The following is a 22,586-nucleotide window of genomic DNA, read 5'->3' on the forward strand; positions in this document are numbered from 1 at the left end:
TTCGACCCTCTGATCTTCTGCTTACTAGGAAATTGTGCCATATAATTCGAACTAAATTTGTAACAGAAAAAAGAGGAACAAAATAAGTAAGCTTGGCACTATTACTGACTGACGAATTTAACAAGTTTGCCGCCTTTCCATTTATTTATTCAATTTAAATATAAAAGACGTGATTAAAAAATGGAATGAGGAAATGAAAAATAAGAAAGGTGTAAAAACAGATAAGGGCTATTACATGCTAACCATATACGCTCTCGATGAGACTAAAATGGCCATTTCAGACGTAGAATTACAAATACATATTATTTTTAAGTGAAACCAAATTTATCAAAGTTATAATTTCACAGTATATGCAGGGGAGACGAACGTAATGTCATTCTGAATAAACAAGAAGTGAGCTCTATACCAGAGTCAGAAAACAAAATAATAGGCTGTGATATATCTTTTGATCACGAAAAATATTTTTCATGATAAGTATACAAAAAACAAAACTGCATAATTTCATTGTGTCTGTGGATCAATAAAAGTATAACTAAGTAAACACAACTGAAATTATATAAAACACTAGATGTTCCATCGCTACTTTACGGAACTGAGGCTTGAATGTAAACAATGAAGACATACATGGAATAGTGTCGTCACCAATAAAATCCATCTGATCGTGTAAAGGATGTAAACTGGAAGATAAATTAGGAATCGAAGATATTAGAACAGAGCTTGAAATTTTTGCACTAACATAAAGAATCGTTACATACAAACAGAAGTGGAAGAAACATGTAAGCTGAATACAACAATGCAGCTTTTCTAAAAAGTTGTGGCAATGTGTACCAAAGGGTAAGGAACGTAGGTCGGCCCAGCTAAGAAACTGTAGCCGGAACTGGTCTCTCGAATCTAATTTGTGAATGTAGATGATCATCATAATGATCACACGACGAACCTAGGAATACCCGTGTGTCCACTAGGCAGAAGAAAAGCACAGCATACTATGCAGATTATGCTTAAAAGATATTTCGTCCTGATGAACATCCTCTAAAAAGCAGCTTTTTCGCTATTCGAAAATCCTTGAACTTTTGGAATAATACTATCCATGCAAAAAAGCCGAAAAATTGCACAATTAGAGGGAGTTCTTTTTATTAAAGAGACTGTAGAAAGTAAACACAGGAAAATAATACGTTGAAGACTTCATAAATACGTCTCAAAGAATTCAGAAGTCTATCGAAATCAAAGTTTCAGTGATCTCAGAACAAATAAGAAACATTTAAACAAAATCATAAGTGTAATTTAAAGTAAATACAGAGAGAAATTATAAACGTGAATTGCGGTTCTTAGTAAATGCAGCTGCAAGGAAAGGAGAATGATTGAGAGTGAGCCCTTTCTCTCATCGTCCTCGATAATTGGCTGTTTGCCAGGGGCGCTGTTTTCTGCCGGAAAATGTAGCTAACCATTCTCACGACAACTGAGGAACGCACATTATATTGGGAACGGCAGAGAAAAGTTTCGCTTCCTCAAAAATCTTTCGCTTCCTGACGCTAGTCTGTCGCTACTGGCGCGTTAGGAATGGTGCCGCAAGGGGAACGACGCACAAAATGGGTAGATACAGACACGAGCCAATCAGCCTCACACGTTGTTTACGGGCAGTGTGGGCGGCAGTCTGCGACCGTAGACAATGTGTTCTGCCTTCCTTTGTCGACCGTCTGAGACGAGGGGCCCCTCAAAGGCCACGCAAATAATAAGCACCTGTTGGTGGGCTTGTTTGTCCTCGCTGGTTGCCCTGGCTACGGCGGAGTGCGTCATCACAAGGTGGGAACAGTGACGTGCAGCATCAGCAGCAGTAGCAGTGTGTCCTCTGAAAGGAAGAGGCAATGAATATGTAGACCATAATGTAAAATGTGGTTAGAGCAGCATGTATGTTTGCTTACACCTGTCACAGCTAATTGAAAATGATTTAACATTCGTGAACCTCATTTTGAACATAACTATTACAAACCATTTCACTTTTATCATAAATTTCTTTCAAGACTTTGTTTCGATAGTCCACAGATAAGGATCTTATTAAGAACTACTAGTCACTCGAAAATAATGCATTCCACTCAATTTCAAGCTTCTAAATTTTGGAGTTTTGCTGGTATAGTTAAATCACTGTATCTTTGAATGTGTCCCTCTTTTAAAACATAGCTAATAGTATAGCGGTGAAATTTATGATGTAATTAGGAAAGTAACAGGACACAGTCAAATGAAGCAAAATTGTCACTTAATTTTGAGATTTCAAAAATTTTTATTTAATTTATAATCCTCAAATTAATTTTTTTCTCTTCGGTGGTGTAAAATATTGAAAGAGCTAACTTGTTGTATTCGTTGTGTGATAGCTTGGAGCAATAACATGATAACCTCAAAATTTCATTCAGTTCTGATGAGAGGTTTCTGAGAAAAGGTATGCAATAGCAAAAATGCATCTAGTGGGGAAAAAAGTGTTTAAAGATGAACAGGCAAAATTCATTTATTTAAACAAATTCTTATATATGTTACATTCATAGGCCTTCGCTGCAGGCTGTATTTTTTCCTGTTTCTCTACCTTCTTTTCTTTCTGAGGACTTACACTAACCTACATTAATAATTTTTCGCATAACATCAAGATTTGCAGAGTAGCAATACATTAAAATTCTTTTTTCTCATCCATTGTCTACAGTATGAATTTGGAAGATATCTAACCGTCTTAGAGAACCATCTCACAGAAAGTGCATACAGCATACAAAAATATAGAGAATCTTTTTAATTTTTTGGGTACCTTTGCCATATAACCACACTAAATGAATAATTTTTATCATGCTGTACATACAGATACATATCTGGACAAACAAAGATAACGTTTAATCTAGAAATTGGGCGTGTCTTTCACCCATGTCTACTCAAATGTCAAAATTTAACAGGACATAGTTTTAACTCAAGATATTTTCATGATGGCAACAGCCTTAGCATTACAAAAATTACAAAAAATTGAAAAAAAACAAAAAAAAATTAAAAATAAAGAAAATGAAATTTGGTTGGTTGAACGTAACAGTGAATAGCGCCTTCTGGACACCACACAACCTGGAAACTATTCACATTGATTCAAAAAGACGTGTGTGTCAATCTCCTTCGAAATCCTCAATAACATAATCGTGGTGGTTAAGACACTTCTCTCGTCTTGCGAAGAGTCGGTATTCACTTAATCTTATTTTAATTCTTATTCAGGTAGACACGTGAAGCACACAGGAAACCACTAGTTACGACTTGACACTTTCAACTCATATGTAATTAGGACAACCTGAGCAGCAATCAGTGCACAGGGAGGCTTTAGACAGAGGTTGTCCCAATGTCAATTATCTGCATCAATAGGCCAATGGCCGACCACGTCTGGGAACAACACCATCTTCTAAGAACAATGGAATTACAACACCCTTGGCTTGCACGTCCAACTGATACGATAGGCATCGAACATGATTTGGTATTAACTAATATGCAAATTTTTCCACGGGTGCGCTCGCGTAAAAAGCACATTGAATGAAATTCCCAGAAACAAATCTAGTCTCCATCTATTTTCACGCCAAGGAATAAATCTTACGGTAATAAGGCAGGGGCATCACACTGTACTAAGACTTTTGTGTTACTATACCCTTTCTTGGTATATACTCCTGGAATATAGTCCATCGACATACGGTCTCGTGGTAGTGATAAAGTTCACCGAAAGATAACTGATGTGACCTTCTCAACAAACCAAAGTAAAATTTTAATGCACCACTAAGGTGGTAACAATACACCGTGTCACCGCTGTGTTGACATCTGTGGCAGCAAATTCATTTTTGTCACTTTTATCCCACTAGCGTAGGTTCGAAAATTCAGTGCTTCACGAAATAATTAGGTAGAGAGGTAAAAGTTGACATACGTACTTGAAATGACAGGGAGTTTTACTGAAACAAAAAAAGGGCGCAAAACGATTAACGGATAGCGCTCCATAAGATAAAAAACAATAATTAGCATGAAAATATATTTTTAGCAAGGAAGGTGCTCATTATAACATATACTCAACATATCAGCCCTCATTCGTTAGAAGTAACTGTAGTCGAGGGACAGTTTTGTGAAGAGCCATGTACAGTATGTCGGTAAGTATAGTGCGATACTGCCATTGGATGTTGTCTTTCAGCATTCCTAATGAGGTCAGACGAGCGCAGTAGAACTGCGACAGCAGGTACCTACAGCTAATAATGACACAGGTTGAGATCTAGAGACCTGGAAGGCCAAGCATGACGGAAGTTGCGGTTTAGCACGCGATCCTCACCAAACGATATGCACAAGAGCTCTTTCCGATGTCTGGCAGTACGGGGTGGTAAAACTACCTTGCGTCAAAGGTGTACCTTCCGTCAAGTGTTTATCAGCCGGGCTAGGGACAAAGCGATTCTGTAACATATCGCCATAATGCAGCGTCATGGACATGTTACTGTCCGGCACCATCTACTGGCCGGTTTTTGCATTTTTTTTTTTGCTTTTAATGAAACCTATTGTCGTTCCAGGCACGTGAGTCAATTTCTGTCTCTCTAAAGAAACTACTCCACAAATTGCTGCACTTTCAAACGTTAACCGACTTCATGGTCACCCGTTAAATTTCTGATTCATAGTCCAATTGAGGCTGGGCAGTATCCAATATATAAACATTCATAAATTGGAGAGAAATCAGGAAGGTCAATTGAACTTTACGCAACTATTACTGCTGGGCGTCTTATGGAAAACACCTTCTAGAAGTAGGCGGCCGCATGGCTCCATAGTAGCAAACTGAACTGTGACTGCAGTGAAGTGAAGTGATCATCAGTTACCTACGAGGTAACTTCGCACATGTGACCACTGTAAGGAAATACGAGTAGTACAGTAACGTTGGCATGCCTTTCACAAGCCTGACCGTAAACATGTTGCTGATTTTATGTTATTGACTTCTACCAATCAGGCAACCTCGGACCCCTGGCTGTAGTACGATGATATAGGATACAGCATGACTTTCCGGTCTTTCTTATGTCTTGGAATGCCACACATAATTTCCTTGCACAGTATTCCACCCTGTTCAGAAGCTACCTCTCATGTCAATCTCCATTTCATTTCCATAACGTTCATAATAACGCCTACACTCAAGTGTCTTATATGATCAAGTCTTTGTTTTCTTGTCACTGCCAGTAATTTCTATGTCACCGTTCAGGGCTGTGCAATCTGAATTAAAGTAACATTTGTGGCAGACAACTTTTAACATTCTATTCCACAAACACTGAAAACTTATTTTTGGAAACTCTGTAGCTCACAGCCACATTCCAGACATTTTTCACTTTTCTCTTTCATTAATTAGCTGTCTACCCATCCTCGTCTTCTGCTGTTCTACGTAAGACATGAAAATGCTCCAGTGTGCTTTACTTACTACTAAAACAAGCATTGCCTTATCAAAATCCAATTTTTCTGTCTGCGTTTGTGATTACACAGTGCTTCACATTTCAATACAATTTCCTTATTCCGTCCGCCACATCTGAAACCCAACTAGATTGGAGACTCAGGATGTGGTAGTTAGTCTCAAACTGTAGAGGAGGAACCCCTCTGATGTTTATACGTTTATCAAGTTTCGCGATTCTGCGCTGCGGCGTCTTTCATATTAACGCAAAGTAAATGACTTATATGTATCCCATCCCAGCCCAAAATATTTTCTTACCAACACACAAGAAAACTGATGTGCTTGAAGCCTACCTGCTGTATTCATTAAATGAGCCATTTCAACTAATGCTTCATAGACTAACTTCATTTCATCTATACCTTTATGACTGACTACCTTTTGCACGTTCCTGAAAACCTGTTTATTTTCAGCTTCTTCTCGGAGAGATAATAACCACTAAGAACACCAAGAAAATCATCACACAACAAGGGTTCACAGTAGCAAGAATGAAATCTCAACAATTGTGAAATCCTTCAAAGAGATTATTCAGAGTACTGAATTCTACCCAAATAGGATTCATTTGTAGAAGTAATTAATCGTCTGCCTGAAGTAACCACTCCGAAGGCGCTAGATCTATTTTTAGGGAAACTAAACTAGTATGGGCCGTGTGTGACAGTGCAGACGTGTGGGTTGATAGCAGCAAACGTGACAAACACAGTACTTCAGAAAGGTATAGAAAACTGGCTGAAGCCAGAGATAAATTCTGCCCAAATTTTTACAAAGACACAGACGGTCCAGAATGAGATTTTCACTCTGCAGCGGAGTGTGCGCTGATATGAAACTTCCTGGCAGATTAAAACTGTGTGTCCGACCGAGACTCGAACTCGGGACCTTTGCCTTTCGCAGGCAAGTGCTCTACCATCTGAGCTACCGAAGCACCACTCACGCCTGGTTCTCACAGCTTTACTTCTGCCAGTATCTCGTCTCCTACCTTCCAAACTTTACAGAAGCTCTCCTGCGAACCTTGCAGAACTAGCACTCCTGAAAGAAAGGATACTGCGGAGACATGGCTTAGCCACAGCCTGGCGGATGTTTCCAGAATGAAATTTTCACTCTGCAGTGGAGTGTGCGCTGATATGAAACTTCCTGGCAGATTAAAACTGTGTGTCCGACCGAGACTCGAACTCGGGACCTTTGCCTTTCGCGGGCAAGTGCTCTACCATCTGAGCTACCGAAGCACGAATCACACCCGGTACTCACAGCTTTACTTCTGCCAGTATCTCGTCTCCTACCGTCGCCTGATAAACAAAGTAAGAGCCTACGGAATATCAGACCAGCTGTGTGGCTGGATTGAAGAGTTTTTAGCAAACAGAACACAGCATGTTGTTATCAATGGAGAGACGTGTACAGACGTTAAGGTAACCTCTGGCGTGCCACAGGGGAGTGTTATGGGACCATTGCTTTTCACAATATATATTAATGACCTAGTAGATAGTGTCGGAAGTTCCATGCGGCTTTTCGCGGATGGTGCTGTAGTATACAGAGAAGTTGCAGCATTAGAAAATTGTAGCGAAATGCAGGAAGATCTGCAGCGGATAGGCACTTGGTGCAGGGAGTGGAAACTGACCCTTAACATAGATAAATGTAATGTATTGCGAATACATAGACAGAAGGATCCTTTATTGTATGATTATATGATAGCGGAACAAACACTGGTAGCAGTTACTTCTGTAAAATATCTGGAAGTATGCGTGCGGAACGATTTGAAGTGGAATGATCACATAAAATTAACTGTTGGTAAGGCGGGTACCAGGTTGAGATTCATTGGGAGAGTCCTTAGAAAATGTAGTCCATCAACAAATGAGGTGGCTTACAAAACACTCGTTCGACCTATACTTGAGTATTGCTCATCAGTGTGGGATCCGTACCAGATCGGGTTGACGGAGGAGATAGAGAAGATCCAAAGAAGAGCAGCGCGTTTCGTCACAGGGTTATTTGGTAACCGTGATAGCGTTACGGAGATGTTTAGCAAACTCAAGTGGCAGACTCTGCAAGAGAGGCGCTCTGCATCGCGGTGTAGCTTGCTCGCCAGGTTTCGAGAGGGTGCGTTTCTGGATGAGTTATCGAATATATTGCATCCTCATACTTATACCTCCCGAGGAGATCATGAATGTAAAATTAGAGAGATTCGAGCGCGCACGGAGGCTTTCAGACAGTCGTTCGTCCCGCGAACCATACGCGACTGGAACAGGAAAGGGAGGTAATGACAGTGGCACGTAAAGTGCCCTCCGCCACACACCGTTGGATGGCTTGCGGAGTTTAAATGTAGATGTAGATATAGATGTAGAAGTACACTTGTGAGTGAACGTGAAGTTGTTGAGTACATCATTGCGAGTCTCTGAAGCTATAACATCGTATATTCATACACAATGACGATAAAACGAACAATGCATTAAACAGTGGTTACTCTGGCATAAATTTACGCCGTCAAACTCATGTTTTCCCATAACCGATTTTTATGCTGAGCTCTCGTTATCTGCTGCACCGATGATTTGAAGGGGACCTCTAGAAAATACACTACTACGAATGTACCGCTCTACAAACATAGTACAATCACATGAAGAAGAATATCGCAGGATAGCCACTGCTAGAGGTACGTGTGGGGGAAACTGCGGGAGAGGATCGCCAGGACTGCGATGAGTGCAGATTCAAGAATGGTTACTCAGTAATAACATTCCTGCAACCAAAACGGCGGGGTATCAGTTGAGATGCCAGACAAACGTGTTGTTTCTGAAGACGGTCAGCAACCTTTTCAGTAGTTGCAAGGGCAACAGTCTCTAAGATTGACTGATCTGGCACTATAACAGTAACCGAAATGGACTTGCTGTGCTGATACTGCGAACGGCTGCAAGCAAGGGGACAGCCGTAATTGTTCCCGAGGGCATGCAGCTTTACTGTATGGTTAAACGATGATGGCGTCCTCTTAGGTAAAATATTCTGAGGATAGAGTAGTCCCAAATTCGGCACTCCGGGCAGGGACTACTCAGGAGAGAAGCAAAACTGGCGCTCTACGGATCGGAGCGTGGAACGTCAAGTCCCTTAATCGGGCAGGTAGGTTAGAAAGTTTAAAAAGGGGAATGGATAGGTTAAGTTAGATATAGTAGGGATTAGTGAAGTTTGATGGCAGGACGAACAAGACTTGTGGTCAGGTGGAGATAGGGTTCTAAATACAAAATCAAATAGGGGTAATGTAGCAGTATGTTTAATAATTAATAAAAATATAGGAGTGCAGGTAAACAACTATAAACAGCATAGTGAATGCCTTGTTGTAGTCAAGATATACTCGAAGTCCACGCGTCCCACAATAGTAAAAGTTTATATACCAACTAGCTCCACCGATAACGAAGAGATTGAAGCAATGTATGACGAGATAAAAGAAATTATTCAGATAGTGAAAGGAGACGAAAATTTGAAAGTCATGGGGGCTGGAATTCGATGGTGGGAAAAGGAAGAAAAGGAAAAGTAGTAGGTGAATACGGAATGGGGGTAATGAACGAAAGAGGAAGCCGCCTGGTAGAATTTTACACAGAGCATACCTTAATCGTAGCTGGTGCTTTGGCATCATGAAACAAGGTTGTACACGAGAAAGAGGCCTGGGCATACTAGAAGGTTTCAGATAGATTATATAATAGTAAGACAGAGATTTAGGAATCAAGTTTTAAATTATAGGACACTTCCAGGGGCAGGTGTGGACATTGACCACAATCTATTAATTACGAATTGTAGATTAAAACTGAAAAAAATTCAAAAAAGTGGGAATTAAAGGAAGTGGGATCTGGATCAACTGAAAGAACCAGCGGTTGTAGAGAGTTTCAGACAGAGCATTACGGAACGGTTGACAAGAATAGGGGAAAGAAATAGAGTAGAAGAAGAATAAGTAGCTTCGAGAGATGAAATAGTGACGACAGCAGAGGATCAACTAGGTGAACAGACAAGGGCTAGTAGAAATCTTTGGGTAACTGAAGAGATATTGAATTTAATTGATGAAAGGAGAAAATATAAAAATGCTGTAAATGAAGCAGGCAATGAGGAAAGCAAATATCTAAAAATGAAATCGACTGGAAGTGCAACATCGTTAAGCATGGATAGCCAGAGGACAAATGTAAGGATGAAAAGGCATATTTCACAAGGGTAAGATAGATACAGCCTAGAGAGAAATTAGAGAGACCTTGAGAGAAAAGAGAAACACTTGTATGTATTGAGCCATGGCTGGCTCATGTTACGCGTTGCATTAAACCTTGATTGCTATTCTATGTTTAGTCTCATGCGGTTATCGCGAATATAATGTTATCTTCCCACTCCGCGAATGGCAACAGCGGTGAGTATCGATATTCGCACCTTGTACTATCTTTGGCCTGGCGCTTATAGTTTCCAGCTGTGCCGAGTGCAGAGAGTTGGTCGGTTGGCGTGGAGCAGCGAGTAAATCTCCGCGGGGCGTGGTTTGGCCGAGGCCGCTGGCGGCGTCCTGCGCGGTCGGAGTTGTGCTGTTCTCATTGCTATGACACCCGTGGCCCACCAATTCTGGACTTGAAAGCTGAGTTTTGACTTAATCTACCAGCAAGTCAAGACAGTTCACACTGTGTCGTTTGGATTTCGTTGTCGGCTGTTGGGACATTCCCGCGAGCAACAACGTGTGTTTTGAAGTTGGCAAAATTTAGCCACCCTCCGGTGGAGTTTAACTGTACTTGGTTATTTTGAATTGAAGTTCACCAGTGGAATCTTATAGCTTGTGGTCGTTAATATTATGGTTACCTGCCCTTGCCGTTGACGTAAATTCAGGCAGTGTAGTTTCCTCATCGTAGTGTCGCTGTCCAGCATGGTGTGTAGTTTGACAGCTCAATGTACAATAGGTTGTCGGTTCCAATGCCTTCTACGTTGTTGCATTGAACTCCCTGTTGTGTGCTGGACGGGTGGAGGGGAAGTTATCTTGTCGGTGGGTCCGTTGACTTTCTGTCGGTTGGGTTGTTGTCGGATCGAGAGTGGTTGGGGCGACTCCCTGTCTCACCTAAGCGAGCGTTAGGGTTTGAATTCCAGGCCGACTCTCGGAAACTTCTGAGCACCATTGTGTGTACTGCCTTTCCTTATTTGTTCTTGTTTATATTTGTATGGTTTCTAGCCGATTTTTAAATTAAGGTTGCTTTGTCCTTAAGGTGTAAGATTGTTTGAGCCTTCAGCCTAATTTAAAGAAATGTTTTAAGGTATGGCCTTTGGCCTTTTAAAAATTTATTTTTGTTGAGTCTTAAGTGATGGGCGTTCTGCTCTTATTGTGTCTGATTGTTTGGGCCTTGAGCGGAATTGAAGAACTGCTTTAAGATGAAGCCAGCCGGTCGCGGTGGTCTAGCGGTTCTAGGCGCTCAGTCCGGAACCGCGCGACTGCTACGGCCGCAGGTTCGAATCCTGCCTCGAGAATGGATGTGTGTGATGTCCTTAGGTTAGTTAGGTTTAAGTAGTTCTAACTTCTAGGGGACTGATGACCACAGATGTTAAGTCCCATAGTGCTCAGAGCCATTTGAACCAAGATGAGGCATTGTGGCCTTTTAAAATTTTTTTTTGGTTTCGGTCTTAAGTGATAGGCCTTCACCCGATTTTTAAATTGAAGGTGTTTTGCTCATAAGGTGTCAGATTGTCTGGGCCTTCAGAATAATTAAAGAACTGCCTTTTAAATTTGTGATTATGGTTTGACTCTTAAATTATTGGTTTTCAGCTGATTTTAAATTAATTTGGTCTTCCCCCTTAAGGCATGAAATTGTATGGCGCATTCAACAGAAAATTAAGTTCCAAAATTAATGCTGTGTTTTTCTTTTAAATTTTCTTGGCTGTTGAAATGTTTGGTCAAATAAATAAAGTTCTATGTTCGAATGTATCTGACAGCCGCTTATTTTGGCCTCTTTCCACAGTTCAAACTACCTGTTCCGTCCTATCGGTTTATCAGGGCATCTCACTGGTTGCGCTTGTGTTTGCCATTCTAGTTACTCTGAGTTTCATTTTTGTTTCGTTTGTGTTCTGTAGCAACATACACTCCTGGAAATCGAAAAAAGAACACATTGACACCGGTGTGTCAGACCCACGATACTTGCTCCGGACACTGCGAGAGGGCTGTACAAGCAATGATCACACGCACGGCACAGCGGACACACCAGGAACCGCTGTGTTGGCCGTCGAATGGCGCTAGCTGCGCAGCATTTGTGCACCGCCGCCGTCAGTGTCAGCCAGTTTGCCGTGGCATACGGAGCTCCATCGCAGTCTTTAACACTGGTAGCATGCCGCGACAGCGTGGACGTGAACCGTATGTGCAGTTGACGGACTTTGAGCTAGGGCGTATAGTGGGCATGCGGGAGGCCGGGTGGACGTACCGCCGAATTGCTCAACACGTGGGGCGTGAGGTCTCCACAGTACATCGATGTTGTCGCCAGTGGTCGGCGGAAGGTGCACGTGCCCGTCGACCTGGGACCGGACCGCAGCGACGCACGGATGCACGCCAAGACCGTACGATCCTACGCAGTGCCGTAGGGGACCGCACCGCCACTTCCCAGCCAATTAGGGACACTGTTGCTCCTGGGGTATCGGCGAGGACCATTCGCAACCGTCTCCATGAAGCTGGGCTACGGTCCCGCACACCGTTAGGCCGTCTTCCGCTCACGCCCCAACATCGTGCAGCCCGCCTCCAGTGGTGTCGCGACAGGCGTGAATGGAGGGACGAATGGAGACGTGTCGTCTTCAGCGATGAGAGTCGCTTCTGCCTTGGTGCCAATGATGGTCGTATGCGTGTTTGGCGCCGTGCAGGTGAGCGCCACAATCAGGACTGCATACGACCGAGGCACACAGGGCCAACACCCGGCATCATGGTGTGGGGAGCGATCTCCTACACTGGCCGTACACCACTGGTGATCGTCGAGGGGACACTGAATAGTGCACGGTACATCCAAACCGTCATCGACCCCATCGTTCTACCATTCCTAGACCGGCAAGGGAACTTGCTGTTCCAACAGGCAATGCACGTACGCATGTATCCCGTGCCACCCAACGTGCTCTAGAAGGTGTAAGTCAACTACCCTGGCCAGCAAGATCTCCGGATCTGTCCCCCATTGAGCATGTTTGGGACTGGATGAAGCGTCGTCTCACGCGGTCTGCACGTCCAGCACGAACGCTGGTCCAAATGAGGCGCCAGGTGGAAATGGCATGGCAAGCCGTTCCACAGGACTACATCCAGCATCTCTACGATCGTCTCCATGGGAGAATAGCAGCCTGCATTGCTGCGAAAGGTGGATATACACTGTACTAGTGCCGACATTGTGCATGCTCTGTTGCCTGTGTCTATGTGCCTGTGGTTCTGTCAGTGTGATCATGTGATGTATCTGACCCCAGGAATGTGTCAATAAAGTTTCCCCTTCCTGGGACAATGAATTCACGGTGTTCTTATTTCAATGTCCAGGAGTGTATTTTTTGGCTGTTACTTGTTTCAGGTGCTTATCGTAATGAGTGAGACAGTATCCGGGGATTGGCCTGCTCAGAAAGGACCAACTTTTTTACAAGTTGGCAATAAGGTGCCAACCGATTGAGGGCAGTGTTCCGGAATTTGTATCCCGTTTGCATGCTTCCGTTCTTCAGGAGGTAGACGTCACTTGGGCGGTGGTGGATGAGATAGGAGCGGCAATTGATATTTTGTTTCAGCCTTTTAAAGGCCTTGAGAACACTATTTGTCTTTTAGAGGGAACCCAACCTAGTGACAGTCAGCTGGATAGGGTGCGGGGCACAGTTAATGCATTTTACTAGTTGGATAGCGGATTTAAGCACGTTAGATTTCGAAGATCACCACAAAAAACTAATCGTTGAATGAATTGGGAACTTTGGTGAGCACATTACTGATTAAGCTTACGCGTTTGGAGTTGGATGGGTGGAAGGTTGAAGATAGAGACTTCAGCTGTCACGGAGAGGGTGAGAGCCAGCCCGGGGGTGGTACTGTTACATCCTGTGTTAAGTTAGATGCTGTGTTTTCCAAGTTGCCTAATCCTCTGACCTGTTTCTTCCGAGATATTACTGAACTGGTTTTGGAGCGACTTGATCAGGTGGAAAAATTATTGTGGTTATTGGTTCGTCTATAACGACATGCGGCCGTCCTTCGCGTTCCGCACCAAGTAATTTTGTCGTTGTTGTAACCGCTAGCTAGAGGAGAGTTGTACAACCTCCTCTCGCGAGCCATAGCTGAAATGTTTTCCTTGCAGCAATAAAGGGAGCTCGTAATTAAGCAAAAGGTGACCACCGGGGTTCGTAAACAGCTTGAGTGTCGTTACATTTGGCCTTGCTAATTGATTTAGCTGAACAAGAATTGGTCTCTATCGTTCTTAGGGGAATGCGTGCGGCGGATAAGTCGCATTTTGTCTTCCATAAGCAGCCTTCAACCTGGGAAGAGCTCCGTGACGTGGTCATAGCAGCAACCGCATTACCACTTGAGAACCATGTATGTCACGTGGTTAAGGGGTGGGACATCGGCGCTGGTTCCGGAGTATCTACATCCGCTGAAGTTATCAAAAGGGAACCACGGCGTTGTTTCTGGTGTGTGAATACTGCTCGTTTGGTGTGCTCTTGTGTTCAACCTCTTGCACCCAGAGGCAATAGATGACGCCCGGTTGGGCCGCGAACTCGGTTACGAGCTTTTACCTGAATACAAGTTTCGCCTTTGCGAATGTGCTAAACCTATTGTGCATCAAACTGCTGGGGCGTTGGCCGTAGCTAACGAGTTTGATCTGGCCCATCTCTTGCCCCATCAGGCTTCTCAGTTACGCGATTTGTTACACAGTTTTCCCCAGATCCTTAGTGATAACTTGGGTGTTAGTAACATTCTTGATTATCATATCCGTCTGTCCGACAATATTCCCGTTAGGCAGTCCCAATACCGCCCCTCACCCCCTAATGTGAAGATACTCAAGAATAAAATATCTCAGATGTTCCAACAAGGAGTGATTATGCCTTTTACATCTGCTTATGCTCCCCCAATATTTCTTGTACCTCAAGATCGGGGGCGCAATTTCAGACCTGTGGTTGACTACCGCCGTTTAAACGTTAAGGTTGTCCTTGAATCGGTACCCCTACCTGCATAATTATTTTACTTGGTTTGCCAGCGTTAATTGGTTTACGGTCCTTGATTTGAATCAAGCCTATTATCAGATTCTATTGGCTGACGATGCAAACATGTTACATCATTTTGTACTGATTGGAACTTGTTCCAGTTTAACAGAGTTCCTTTAGGGCTAGCAACTGGAGCGGCTGTGCTTACTAGTTTGTTGGATAATATCCTTGGCGACATGAAGTTAGTCTGTGTGTATAATAATTTGGACGACTTGGTTATCTATAATCGTTCGTTTGAGGATCATTTGGAGCATATCCCGCAAGTTCTTTTGAGATTACAGGCAGTTGGCTTACCATTAAGTCTAGTAAGATGACGCTAACAAAGCAATAGGTATCTTTCTTAGGTCATATACACTACTGGCCATTAAAATTGCTACACCACGAAGATGACGTACTACAGTCGCGAAATTTAACCGACAGGAAGAAGATGCTGTGAAATGCAAATCATTAGCTTTTCAGAGCATTCACAGAAGGTTGGCGCCGGTGGCGACACCTACAACGTGCTAACACGAGGAAAGTTTCCAACCGATTTCTCATACACAAACAGCAGTTGACCAGCGTTGCCTGGTGAAACGTTGTTGTGATGCCTCGTGTAAGGAGGAGAAATGCGTACCATCGCGTTTCCGACTTTAATAAAGGTAGGCTTGTAACCTATCGCGATTGCGGTTTATCGTATCGCGACATTGCTACTCGCGTTGGTCGAGATCCAATGACTGTTAGCAGAATATAGAGTCGGTGGGTTTAGGGGGGTAATACGGAACGCCGTGCTGTATGCTAAGGGCCTCCTATCACTATCAGTCGAGATGACAGGCAGGCATCTTATCCGCATGGCTGTAACGGATCGTGCGGCCACGTCTCGATCTTTGAGTCAACAGATGGGGACGTTTGCAAGACAACAACTATCTGCACGAACAGTTTGACGACGTTTGCAGCAGCATGGACTATCAGTTCGACCATGGCTGCGGTTACACTTGACGCTGCATTACAGACAGGAGTGCCTGCGATAGTGTACTCAACGACGAACCTGGGTGCACGAGTGGCAAAACGTCATTTTTTCGGATGAATCCAGGTTATGTTTACAGCATCATGATGGCCGCATTCGTGTTTGGCGACATCGCGGTGAATGCACATTGGAATCGTGTAATCGTCTTCGCCATACTGTCGTATCAGCCGGGTGATGGTATGGGGTGCCATTGGTTACACGTCTCCGTCTCGGTTACCTCTTGTTCGCATTGACGCTACTTTGAACAGTGGACGTTACATTTCAGATGTGTTACGACCCATAGCTCTAGTCTTTATTCGATCCCTGCGAAATCCTACATTTCAGCAGGATAATGTCCGCCCCAGTAGCTGAGTGGTCAGCGTGACGGATTGCCGTCCTCTGGGCCCGGGTTCGATTCCCGGCTGGGTCGGAGATTTTCTCCGCTCAGGGACTGGGTGTTGTGTTGTGTTCATCATCATTTCATCCCCATCCGGCGTGCAGGTCGCCCAATGTGGCGCCGAATGTAATAAGACCTGCGATATGGCGGCCGGACCTGCCCCGCGAGGGGCCTCCCGGCCAATGACGCCAAACGCTCATCATCATCATCAGCAGGATAATGCACGACCACATGTTGCAAGTCCTGTACGGGCCTTTCTGATTACAGAAAATGTTCGACTGCTGCCCGTTATTACGGCCAGAAGTGGCTGTTCTGGGTACTGATTTCTCAGGATCTATGCACCCAAATTGCGTGGAAATGTAATCACATGTCAGTTCTAGTATAATATAGTTGTCCAATGAATACCCGTTTATCTTCTGCATTTCTTCTTGGTTTATCAATTTTAATGGCCAGTAGTGCAGTGTCGGGTCAGAGTATTCGCATCGACCAAGAACGAACTAACGCCTTACGGTCTTTGCCTACGCCTAGTGATAAGCGGGTAGCTGCTAAATTTATAGGCTTGGCAAATTGCTTTAGGCGTTTCGTTCACAATTTTTCTCTGCTGGCCGCACCCTTAATTAATCAGTTACGCCGGAAGGGCGTGCGTTTTGAATGGGGACCCGCCCAAGAGGATACCTTTCAGCACATGAATGCAGCAAATAATCAATCCTACGGTTCTTGACGTACCCCATTTTAATAAAAGGTTTGTTGTTCCAAGTGACCCTTCTAGCCGGCCATATAGGCCGAGCGGCTCTAGGCGCTACAGTCTGGAACCGCGCGACCGCTACGGTCGCAGGTTCGAATCCTGCCTCGGGCATGGATGTGTGTGATGACCTCAGGTTAGTTAGGTTTAAGTAGTTCTAAGGTCTATGGGACTGATGACCTCAGAAGTTAAGTCCCATAGTGCTCAGAGCCATTTGAACCATTTTTTTACGCTTGTAATGCTGGTATTTCAGTTGTTCTCCTCCAGGAGTTTGAGGGGCAGAGACAGCCATTATCCTATGCGTCTCGTTGGTTAACTGATGCCGAACTCAAGTACTCTGTCTACGAGTGCAAGGCTTTGGCTGATTTATTTGCATCAGAGAAGTACCGCTTCTACCTTGAACATCGGGTTTTCCAATCTGAAACCGACAATCAGGCTTTCAGCTGGGTGTTGGCTAGGCCGGGTAGAACCGGCCGCATTGTCAGGTGGGCAGTACGCATTTCGGTATTTCGGTTTGAAGTTAAACATGGGAAGGGCTCTGAAAATATCCTTGCCGATGTCGTCAGCCGAATTTTCGCCGAAACTACACCTAGTGAGAGAAACCAGCAGGTAGAGGGAGACAGTCTTAATTGTATGGTGTTCGGTGAATTTCCCCTCTTGTCTGAAGATGTTGCTCAGCATCAGGATGAGGACCCTGTTTGGGCCCCCATTAAGCAATGTGTGTTGGCAGGAGAGCTGTCGGATGAGTAGTATATATAGTTAAGATTGGTATTCTCTTTAAGAGGGTGGGAGATGTTAAGCAGTGCAAGATCTGTTTGACTGTAAGCTTGGTGCGTCCGGTTTTTCGTTATTTTCATGATTCGTTGGTGGGTGACCATGTAGGTACTTACAAGACTCTCCAAATATCAAGGATCATTTAACTTGGCCCTCCATGGACCGGGATTTGAGAGAGATGATATCCCAATGCCACTTATGTAATGTAGTCAAACCCAAGAATGCTCTTCAACAGTGTTTGATGAGTTCTGAACGAGAGTCCTGTCCTATACACAAGCTCTATATTGATTATTTAGGACCTTTACCTCCTACTAAGGGTCATCGATATGTACTAGTTGTTATCGATGCGTTCTCCAGATTTACTTGGCTCTTCCCGAGCCGTAACATTACCGCTTCCATCACTATTTATCATTTAACTAATGTCTTCAGTGATTTTGGCCTACAGAAGCACCTTGTTAGCGATAATATTCCTGCTTGTCTTTCGGCTCCTTCGAAGACCTTCTGTTTTCAGAATGGTGCAAAGCATATCACGACCGCCCCGTATTATCCCATAGGGGTCCTTTCCGGAGAGAGTTCACCGAAATCTTAAGTCCGCGTTATTATTTATCATCAGAAGACCCATAGTAAATGGAACTTCAGTCTTCCCTGCCTTAGTTTTGCCATTAATACCGCCAATCATGAAGCCTTGCGAACTACGCCCGCCTCCTTGACTCTTTCCTATCAACTTAATTCCCCTGTTTCGAACTTGTAGGGAATTCAAGATCTTATTTCAGCCTATATTAGTCCTCGAGTTTTCAAGGAAAACTGGAACCGGGCCAGGCGTAATGTACTCAGAGCCCATAATAAACAAAATGAGCGTTATAATCGTAACGGAGAAACTGTTAAGGGCAGGCCAGGGGATAAAGGTTACGTCCGCAATTTCCTGGGGAGGTAGGTGCGTGGCGAGAATCTTAGTAAATTTACTCCTAGTTTTCTGGGCGTCTTGCACTATCGTGCATATTTTAGGCCTGGTAAACCTGTTGCTCAAGGAGAAGAGTTGAGGTAAGCAGTATCGCGTTCACCTTAGCAAAGTTCAGGTAGCTCAGGGGTTGAATCACCCCCTACGCTTGTTACGTTGAGGGGGTGATGTTGAGCCATGGCTGGCTCATGTTATGCATTGGATTAAACCTTGATTGCTCTTCTGTGTTTAGTCTCCTGCGGTTATCGCGATTATGCTGTTATCCTCTCTCTCTGCGTGCGGCAGCAGTGGTGTGTATCGATATTCGCACCTTGTACTATCTTTGGGCTGGCGCTTATAGTTTCCGGCTGTCCTGTGTGCAGAGAGTTGGTCGGTTGGCGTAGAGCAGCGAGTAAATCTCCGTGACCAGAAGTTTGGCCGAGGCCGCTGGCGGCGTCCCGCGCGGTGTCGGAGTGGTGCTGTTCCTATTGCTATGGGATCCGTGGCCCACCGATCCTGGTTACGAAAGTTGAGTTTTGACTTAATTTACCAGCAAGTCAAGACAGTTCACACTGTGTCGTTTGGATTTCGTTGTCGGCTGTTGGCAAATTTTAGCCACCCTCCGGTGGAGTTTAACTGTACTTGGTTATTTTGAACTGAAGTGCATCAGCGGAAGCTTCTGTTTTGTGACCGTTTACGTTCCGGTTACCTGCCCTTGCCGTTGACGTAAATTCACTCAGTGTATTTTCCTCATCGTGTTTTCGCTGCCGAGCACGGTGTGTATTTCGACAGCTCAATGTATAATAGGTTGTGGGCTCCAATACCTTCTACGTTGTTCCATTAAACACACTGTTGTGTGCTGGACGGGTGTAGGAGGAGTTATTTTGCCGGTGGATCCGTTGACTGTCTGTCGATTGGGTTGTTATCGGATCGAGAATGGTTGGGCCGACTGCCTGTCTCACCTAAGCGAGCATTAGTGTTTGAATTCCAGTCTGATCCTCGGAAACTTCTGAGCACCGTTCGGTGTACTGCCTTTTCTTATTTGCTCTTGTTTGTATTTGTATGGCTTCTTGCCGAGCTTTAAATTAAGGTTGTTTTGCCCTTAAGGCGTCGGATGGTCTGGGCCTTTAGCCTAATTTAATGAACTGTTTTAAGGTAAGGCCTTTGAACTTTTAATAATTTATTTTGGTTTGAGTCTTTAAGTGATGTGCCTTCAGCCTAATTAATAAAATGATTTAAGATGTGGCCTTCTGCCTTTTAAATTTCTGATTTTGGTTTGAGTCTTAAGTTATTAGCCTTCAGCTGATTTTAAGTTATAGTGGTGTTTCCCTTGAGGCATAAGATTGTATCGCACATTCAGGTGGTAATTAAGTTCCAAAATTAATGCCGTGTATTCTTAAAAATTTTCTTAGCTCTTATAACGTTTGGTCAAATATTTAAAGTTTTATGTTCGAGTGTACTGGCAGCCGCTTATTTTGGCCCTTTCCACAATTTAAACTACCTGTCCTGTCCTGCGGGTTTAGCAGGGCGTCTCATGTGTATCAGGAGCTTAGCTGCAAGACCAGTTCCAAGCGAAGAAGGGAAAGCAGAAAGGTGCAAGGAGTATACAGAGGGTCTATACAAGAGCGATGTACTCGAGGGCAATATTATGGAAGTGGAAGAGAAAGTAGGTGAAGATGAAATGGGAGATATGATACTGTATGAAGAATTTGATGGAGCTCAGGAAGACCTAAGTCGAAACAAGGCTCTGGGATTATACAACATTCCATTAGAACTATTGATTGTCTTTGAAGAGCCAGTCCTGACAAAACTCTAACATCTGCTGAGCAAGATAAATGAAACCCGAAAATCACCCTTAGACTTCAAGAAGAATATAATAATACCAATTCCAAAGAAAGAAGGTGTTGACAGGTGTGAAAATTACCGAACTATCAGTTTCATAAATCATGACTGCAAAATATGACACGAATTCTTTAGAGGCGAATGGAAAACTGGTAGAAGCCGACTTTGGGGAAGATTAGTTCCTATACGTAGAAAAGTAGGAACCCATGAGCCAATACTGACGTTATGACCCTATGACTTATCTTAGAAGCTAGATTAAGAAATGTAAACCTTCGTTTCTAGCATTTGCAAAATTACAGAAAGTTTTTGACAATGGTGAATGGAATACTCTCTTACACGTTCTTAAGTTCGCAGGGATCAAATACAGGGAGCGAAAGACTATTTACAATTTGTACAGAAGCCAGATGGCAGTTATATGAGTCGAGGGGCATGAAAGGGAAGCAGTGGTTGGGAAGGGAATGAGACAGGTTTGTAGCCTATCCTTAATGTTATTCAATCTATATATTCAGGAAACAGTAGAGGAAAATGTCGTAGCAGCCCCTTATTAGCTAGAGGGCACACACAACAGACACACAAGATGGATTGCAGACCCCCTTTCAGGAGCGCGGTTAGAAAAATCGCCTACGGACAGAAACAATAACAGACTTCCCAAATAAACAAGTAACTACTTTGCCAGACAACATGTGACAGTATTCCACTAATCGGAACTCATATGACTCATGTAGCACTCCGCCGACCTTGCTTTTTAAGCACGCCTAGACCGTCAGACCAGCAGTGTTTAGCGACCGCTAGGAACGTCTCCGGCCAGTACTTACGCCGGCCCTAGCATTGTATTCACTCGCCTTAGCATTGTAGTAGCACGTTGTATTTTGTACAGTAGATTTTGGTCAGTATTCTCTTCCATTGCCTCCTTTCCTTATCTGGTTTGCCGCCACAAGAGTTGTGGGGTTTTCTGGTTGTTCTTGCGTTTAAAACTTAGTGTATCCCAAGAAAGCGCTAGTATTTAATTATAATAAAGTGTGTTCAAATTGATTGTTAGTTCTCTCCTGTCATTGACCGCAGTACATTACAAAAGAAAAGAAAAATTTGGAGTCGGAATTGAAATCCATGGAGAAGAAAAGGAACGTTGAGGTTTGCCGATGACATTGTAACTCTGTCAGAGATAGCAAAGGACCTGGAAGGGCAGCTGAATGGAATGGACAGAGTCTTGTATGGAGGATATAAGATGAACACCAACAAAAGTAAATTGAGGATAATGGAATGTAGTCGAATTAAATCAGGTGATGCTGTGGGAATTAGATTAGGAAATGAGACACTTAAAGTAGTAAATGAGTTTTGCTACTTGGGGAGCAAAATAACTGATGATGGTCAAAGTAGAGAGGGTAAAAAACGTAGACTAGCTATGGCAAGGAATGCGTTTCTGAAGAAGAGAAATTTGTTGACATCGAGTATAGATTGAAGTGTCAGAAAGCCTTTTCTGAAAGTTTTTTTATGGAGTGTAGCCATGTATGAATGTCAAACATGGACGATAAATAGCTTTGACTAGAAGAGAATAGAAGTTTTTGAAATGTGGCGCTGCAGAAGAATGCTGAAGATTAGATGGCTAGATCGTGTAAGTAATGAGGAGGTACTGAATATAATGGTCAGAAGAGGAATTTGTGCCATAACTTGACTACAATAAGGGATCGGTTGGTATTACTTGACCTGAGGCGTTAAGGGATCGCAAATTTAGTACTGGAGGACAGCCTGGGAGGGTGGGGTGGGGGGTAAATATCCTAGAAGGAGACCAAGAGATGAATAAACTAAGCAGAATCAGATGGATGTAGGGTTCAGTAGTTACCTGTAGATGAAGAAGCTTGCACCGGATAAAGTTGCATGGAGAGGTGCATCATACCAGTTTCTGGACTGAATGCAACAACAACAACATTATTCGATGCTCCTGTACATAGGGTCACCGGCTGCGTCAGAAGAGCCGACCTTGCGGCTAGTAACAGCCCGTGTAATGAGGCAGCATAGTGCTGCGGTGGAAAAACAGCAGCTGGCGTCGATGGCGCCCATGCTGATGCAAGTCTGGTGTCATCTCTACAGTGTGGTGAGGCATCTAGCTTGATATGGCATCCACACTAATGTGATTGGCAGCAACGTGCGGATTTCACGAGTTGAACACAGGACCTCAGAGCCTGAGTAGAGTGTCGTATGATGACATACACTGGGATTCCTTGCCTCAGAAGATCCATTTCGTGCCCAGAACGATAAGGGCTAGTTGACACTTCGTAGTCTCGTGGC

Source organism: Schistocerca americana, chromosome 3 (assembly GCF_021461395.2).
Source record: "Schistocerca americana isolate TAMUIC-IGC-003095 chromosome 3, iqSchAmer2.1, whole genome shotgun sequence".
Classification (NCBI taxonomy): domain Eukaryota; kingdom Metazoa; phylum Arthropoda; class Insecta; order Orthoptera; family Acrididae; genus Schistocerca; species Schistocerca americana.